This window comes from Aegilops tauschii, chromosome 3 (assembly GCF_002575655.3).
Source record: "Aegilops tauschii subsp. strangulata cultivar AL8/78 chromosome 3, Aet v6.0, whole genome shotgun sequence".
Lineage (NCBI taxonomy): Eukaryota > Viridiplantae > Streptophyta > Magnoliopsida > Poales > Poaceae > Aegilops > Aegilops tauschii.
In genome coordinates, this window is record NC_053037.3 from 325,282,505 (window position 1) to 325,289,922 (window position 7,418).

Sequence of the window (7,418 nt, forward strand, 5' to 3'; positions counted from 1 at the left end):
GAAAGAGAATGAACAAGTGTATCAATTCATGAGTTAAGGAATACTATTGGGAAGATTGGGTGACTAATATCCTGAGAAAACAATCTCTTGCTTCCCTTGAAACATGCTGAGAGGACCATTTCGATTAGTGAGAAGCTCAGTTCATGGGTCATGACGACAGATCATATCGTGTACCAGTGCACTGTTCTTTAGAGATCTATGTTCAGTGAACAAGAATGTAGTGAGGGGTGCTACTTTAGTGTTATTCCTAGACTGATGAAGTGAAGACTTTAGGCCTCGCTAATAGTGGACCAACTGAGAATGTGTGTTTCTCTTTTCTGTAGATATCTCAATATTCCTTGAAAGCCTTATGAATGGTGGCGAGGATGTGGAAGAGCTAGTCATATAGTCCTTTAAGCTTGATTCCTTTTATCGGTTAGCAAGGAGTTTGAAGCTTGAGTACTTTGAAGAGCATTTAAGAACAGCTCATAAGCAATTCCAAGTGGCAGAGATGACTCTAGGGACCTCATCAGATAAGCATATCCTATGGTAAATGTGGTACCTGGTCCAGTCAACTTGGAAGTAGAAACTGACGATTAGTGGGTGTCAATTAAAAAGTCACTCTGTGGCTAACGCTTCTACTGCTATCGGCAGGGCTTAGTCTCTCGTGGTTCATTTCCACCGGAGAGCATCTGTTTGAATAATTAGCGTATATAGTTGACCACTCTAATGACAACGGATTCGATTCGCAAATTTCTCATGATTGACCGAAGGAAAGGTTAGCGACTGCTCTCCCTACAGAATCTCCAGTAGAGCCATTGCATAGCTGGCAGACACGATGGGATCAGGGTTTCGACTACTGTTCATTCCGGTCTTAGGTCTCGCTCAGCGAATTCAGAAGGGTTGGGTCCTTTGTCAATGACTTACTTTCCTAGTAGCAGAGATGCAAGAATAACTACTTTCTTCTGCTAGGCGTTTCTTTGTTGCCAGCTGAGAAATAATACTCATTTTTATCGGATGAGGGGGAGTGTATTTGTTTGTTCAACATGCAGATCTGGGAGGAAGGGGCAGGACTTGTTGTTCGGGCAGTCTAGTTTTGTTTTTGTTTGGTGCCAATTCAGAGTGAAGGAAGTAGGGCTTGCTGTTCCAACAACCGCTCTCTTCTCTCTCCGCTCCCTGATGTCTTCTCTTTGTCTTCGATATTTTTTTTGAGGATTCAGATTCACTCATAACTATAATAAGAGTGTGGGATGGAGGAATGGATTACGGAAGGAGACAGATTCTATATAAAATGGATTAAGGTGGGTTTGGGAGATTATACTTAGTTCGTGGACATATTAGATACTACCTAACTTTCCTGATCTTCCGCCTAATAAAATAACGCAAAATAAAAAAAAGTAGTACCATGAGCAGCTTAGACAAGAATGGATTTGGGAATGACAAATAATAGTCGGCGAGAACCGGAGAAATTGTTAAGTGAATGGGAGATAGATTGAGTGGGGCCTTGCAATAGCAGTAGATGCTCCAGACGTGGTGTCATTATCAGCGATTCCTCAATCAATCAGAAGAAAGGGAATATAACCTGCCCCTCATTGTCCTTCAATCATGGTGCAATGAATATCGTAGATATAGTGATTTCGATATCATATAGCTACTTTCCTTTCAAAGTGAAACGATTTTCCTTTTACATTGAGATATTTGAATTGGATTTTCTTTCACCACTACTATCATAACAAACAGAAAACACTGACGTTTACGCTCGCTTTCAACCACTGCCACTTTACCTGAGCACTGTGACGCAGTCGGTCAAGTATTGAGTTTCTGTTAGTATATCAAGAACTTATGAGAACTGAAAAGAAAAAAAGGAAAAAAGGAATTCTCATAGTTCATTGAATTAAGGGAGGGCCATTCGTGGGGGGTTCGTGGAAGAGTTGGGTTCGATTCCCTTTATACGCGATGTGGCGAAAAAGACTGATTCAACGAAATATGCCATGCCAGCATTAAGATTGAAAACGTGTCGTCTACTTCCAGGAAATGTTCGGAACAGAGAACTTTCTCTAATCCAACGCCGTATTCTCCGAAGATTGAGGAACAAGAGGAGATCCATTAAAAGAAATCTTTCTCGGAGAGAAAATCTAAACAGTAACATCAAATCACAAAATACACCAAAGTTGTCTCTTTATTATGGGGATTTACCCATAAGGGAGATGCACAGAGGAAGAGAACGAACTTCATATATCCCTTTTTTACTCAATCAAGAAACAAGATCGGACGTGATTCCGGTTCGTCTCCATTTTAGTGACACTCTTCCTCAAGCAAGGCAGCCGATAAGTCATCAAAGGGTTTGTTTGCATAATGGACTAGTAACCATTACTCATTTGAAAGTTTCCCACAGTATCTTTTAAACAAAATGACGCGAGAACCCGCGGTTTTGAAATAAGGAGATCTTTCTATATCGACATATCAGCTAGAAAAATCATAGGCAAATTCCTATCGTCCATATCAGTTGGAAAAAGAAGAGGCAAATTCCTACCGGCCAGAATCTGGAGAAGAACAAAAAAAGAATGGTTCCGCTTACTCACAACTCAGAGGGGTTGCTGATTATTACTTAAATCCAAGGAATTGCAAAAGTTGCGTTCTTATATGCAAGAAGAAGACTTTGAAAGAACAAAGAAGTTTGGATCCACAAAAGTATGCTTAGGCAGTTTCTTTGCTGAGCACAACAGAATGAAGAGGAATTTGTTTCATTTCAAATACTTCTTCTTATTGAAAATAGGGAAGGAGAAAAACCAAAATCTTCCTACTCGAACAATAAGTCCTTTTGTAGAAAAGTCTTCTTTATATAGTAATTCGACCTATTGCTCTGGATCCCCGTTTACTAGGAAGATAAGAATCAAAAGGATCGAACTACCTACTCATTATTCGGAGGTGAATCATAGAACACTAAAAGCTGTGGCATCTTATGGACCTAACATAGGTCACATCCTCTATTGGAAAAGGCAGTGCCTAGGAGGCGCTTAGGCACGCCTAGGCACTAGGCAATGGCCAAACGCCTCGCCTAGGGCATAAATGGAGGTCTAGGCAGGGCAAGCAAGGAATTGCCTACCCAAACAAGAAATCATGCCACATACTACATTGATATGCCAAACTGGTTATATAACAATGGTAGTATACGGTAATTAACTTATTTATATGCCCTAAACTAATATCAACACACATACAATAATCACAAATACACTATGAGTAAAAACTATATTACCGCCTAGGCCGCGCCTAGGTCGCTTAGGCACCGCCTAGGCACTAGGCGAAGGCCAACCGCCTCGCTTACGCCTACCGCTTTTTCCAACCTCTCACATCCCTCACAACATAAGATTGAAAGATCCAAACCTTCCTCTTCGGAGCGGAAATGGACGTGGCCAAAACATATAAAAAAAGATCGGCCTAGTCGCTCATAGGGACATATCTATCCGGACAGAGGATAGTCTAGATCAATTTTAAGAAAAATCTCTCTCTATATAGATAGGTATCTCTGTGGATAGAGATAAAGATAGGGATACCTATAAATCGAAATATATGGAAAAAGTGTACTTTTTGACTACTACTACTACTATTTCTTAGACTTTTTCAAGGAAACATCGTTTTTTCGATTTTGACTGAATTGGTCGGAGCGTAGACGAGCAAGCAGAGCCCAGGAAAGAGGTCAGATCATCATAGAGCAGTCGACTATAAGTATAAGACTACTGGCCTGAGAGAAGGCAGTCTCTCTCGGGAAACATGGCCCAATTTCTCTTCTTTCTTTTCACACGGGCAACAATTGGGAATAAAACAGACCATGGACATGAGTTTAAAATGTAAAAAAAAGGGAAGAGTGCATTCTCCACTTTCTTATCTCAAAAATGCGTAATATAGTGATGTCATGTGTCTGTTTCTCTGAAAAGGTGGGTCAGCCCTTAGGGCAAACAGTAGTGTCAGGTTCCATTGTGGAACAGTCGTTTGCCGGTGACCTTTGTCCGCTGTAGTACGAGTGACTGGCGCATCGCATCCAATCTCTCTTGTCAATGAGTCAGTTAGAAAATAGCTCCAAATGAATCAGTGATTTCCCCTTTATTTCCCTCGGAGCACAAGGGGAAACAATATTGAGAATGAATTAAAACACACCAAATGTTTCATTTTTCGTATTATCAGTGGTCAACTCTGATACAAACCAGGGGAAAAGTACCTGGAACGCCTTCTTTAAGGCGCTACTATTTCTAGCGGCATAGGTGTTGGGGAACGTAGTAATTTCAAAAAAAATCCTACGCACACGCAAGATCATGGTGAAGCATAGCAACGAGAGGGGAGAGTGGTGTCCACGTACCCTCGTAGACCGACAGCGGAAGCGTTATCACAACGCGGTTGATGTAGTCGTACGTCTTCACGATCCGACCGATCAAGTACCGAACGTACGGCACCTCCGAAGTTCTACACACGTTCAGCTCGATGACGTCCCTCGAACTCCGATCCAGCCGAGTGTTGAGGGAGAGTTTCGTCAGCACGACGGCGTGGTGACGATGATGATGTTCCACCGACGCAGGGCTTCGCCTAAGCTCCGCGACGGTATTATCGAGGTGTAATCTGGTGGAGGGGGGCACCGCACACGGCTAAAATATCGTATATCAAAGTGTTTAGAGAGGTGCCCCCCTGCCCCCGTATATAAAGGAGCAAGGGAGGAGGAGGCCGGCCCTAGGAGGGGGCGCACCAAGTGTGGAGTCCTACTAGGACTCCCTAGTCCTAGTAGGATTCCACCTCCCATATGGAATAGGAAAAGAGGAAGGGAAAAAGAGAAGGAAGGAAGGGAGCGCCCCCCTTCCCTAGTCCAATTCGGACCAGACCAAGGGGAAGGGTGCGGCCACCCTTGAGGCCCTTTTCCTTCTTTCCCGTATGGCCCAATAAGGCCCAATACGTATTCCCGTAACTCTCCGGTACTCCGAAAAATACCCGAATCACTCGGAACCTTTCCGAAGTCCGAATATAGTCGTCCAATATATCGATCTTTACGTCTCGACCATTTCGAGACTCCTCGTCATGTCCCCGATCTCATCCGGGACTCCGAACTCCTTCGGTACATCAACATACATAAACTCATAATAAAACTGTCATCGTAACTTTAAGCGTGCGGACCCTTTGGGTTCGAGAACTATGTAGACATGACCGAGACACCTCTCCGGTCAATAACCAATAGCGGGACCTGGATGCCCATATTGGCTCCCACATATTCTACGAAGATCTTTATCGGTCAGACCGCATAACAACATACGTTGTTCCCTTTGTCATCGGTATGTTACTTGCCCGAGATTCGATCGTCGGTATCTCGATACCTAGTTCAATCTCGTTACCGGCAAGTCTCTTTACTCGTTCAGTAATACATCATCCCGCAACTAACTCATTAGTCACAATGCTTGCAAGGCTTACAGTGATGTGCATTACCGAGTGGGCCCAGAGATACCTCTCCGACAATCGGAGTGACAAATCCTAATCTCGAAATACGCCAACCCAACAAGTACCTTTGGAGACACCTGTAGAGCACCTTTATAATCACCCAGTTACGTTGTGACGTTTGGTAGCACACAAAGTGTTCCTCCGGTAAACGGGAGTTGCATAATCTCATAGTCATAGGAACATGTATAAGTCATGAAGAAAGCAATAGCAACATACTAAACGATCGGGTGCTAAGCTAACGGAATGGGTCATGTCAATCACGTCATTCTCCTAATGAGGTGACCCCGTTAATCAAATGACAACTCATGTCTATGGCTAGGAAACATAACCATCTTTGATTAACGAGCTAGTCAAGTAGAGGCATACTAGTGACACTCTGTTTGTCTATGTATTCACACATGTATTATGTTTCCGGTTAATACAATTCTAGCATGAATAATAAACATTTATCATGATATAAGGAAATATATAATACTTTATTATTGCCTCTAGGGCATATTTCCTTCAGTCTCCCACTTGCACTAGAGTCAATAATCTAGTTCACATCGCCATGTGATTTAACATCAATAATTCACATTACCATGTGATTAACACCCATAGTTCACATCTCTATGTGACCAACATTCAAAGGGTTTACTAGAGTCAATAATCTAGTTCACATCGCTATGTGATTAACACCCAAAGAGTACTAAGGTGTGATCATGTTTTGTTTGTGAGATAATTTTAGTCAACGGGTCTGTCACATTCAGATCCGTAAGTATTTTGGAAATTTCTATGTTTACAATGCTCTGCACGGAGCTACTCTTAGCTAATTGCTCCCACTTCCAATATGTATCTAGACCGAGACTTAGAGTCATCTAGATTAGTGTCAAAACTTGCATCGACGTAACCCTTTACGACGAACCTTTTGTCACTTCCATAATCGAGAAACATATCCTTATTCCACTAAGGACAATTTTGACCGCTGTCAAGTGATCTACTCCTAGATCACTATTGTACTCCTTTGCCAAAATCAGTGTAGGGTATACAATAGATCTGGTACACAGCATGGCATACTTTATAGAACCTATGGTCAAGGCATAGGGAATGACTTTCATTCTCTTTCTATCTTTTGCCGTGGTCGGGCTTTGAGTCTTTACTCAATTTCACACCTTGTAACACAGGCAAGAACTCTTTATTTGACTGTTCTATTTTGAACTACTTCAAAATCTTGTTAAGGTATGTACTCATTGAAAAACTCATCAAGCGTCTTCATCTATCTCTATAGATCTTGATGCTCAATATGTAAGCAGCTTCACCGAGGTCTTTCTTTGAAAAACTCATTTCAAAACACTCCTTTATGCTTTACAGAATAATTCTACATTATTTTCGATCAACAATATGTCATTCACATATACTTATCAGAAACGCTGTAGTGCTCCCACTCACTTTCTTGTAAATACAGGCTTCACCGCAAGTCTGTATAAAACTATATCCTTTGATCAACTTATCAAAGTGTATATTCCAACTCCGAGATGCTTGCACCAGTCCATAGATGGATCGCTGGAGCTTGCATATTTTGTTAGCACCTTTATTATTGACAAAACCTCCTGGTTGCATCATATACAACTCTTCTTTAATAAATCCATTAAGGAATGCATTTTTGTTTATCCATTTGCCATATTTCATAAAATGCGGCAATTGCTAACATGATTCAGACAGACTTCAGCATAGATACGAGTGAGAAACTCTCATCGTAGTCAACATCTTGAACTTGTCGAAAACCTTTTTGCGACAATTCTAGCTTTGTAGATAGTGATACTACTATCAGCATCCGTCTTCCTCTTGACGATCCATTTATTCTCAATTGCTTGCCGATCATCGGGCAAGTCAACCAAAGTCCATACTTTGTTCTCATACATGGATCTCATCTCAGATTTCATGGTCTCAAGCCATTTTGCGGAATCTGGGCTCACCATCGC

The 7,418-nt window shown here is 41.8% G+C and overlaps 1 pseudogene; it reads left to right on the forward strand.

Moving 5' to 3' along the window:
- Positions 1-830: 830 nt before the first annotated feature.
- Positions 831-3,015, forward strand: LOC109748034 (small ribosomal subunit protein uS4m-like; annotated as a pseudogene).
- The last annotated feature ends 4,403 nt before the right edge of the window (positions 3,016-7,418 follow it).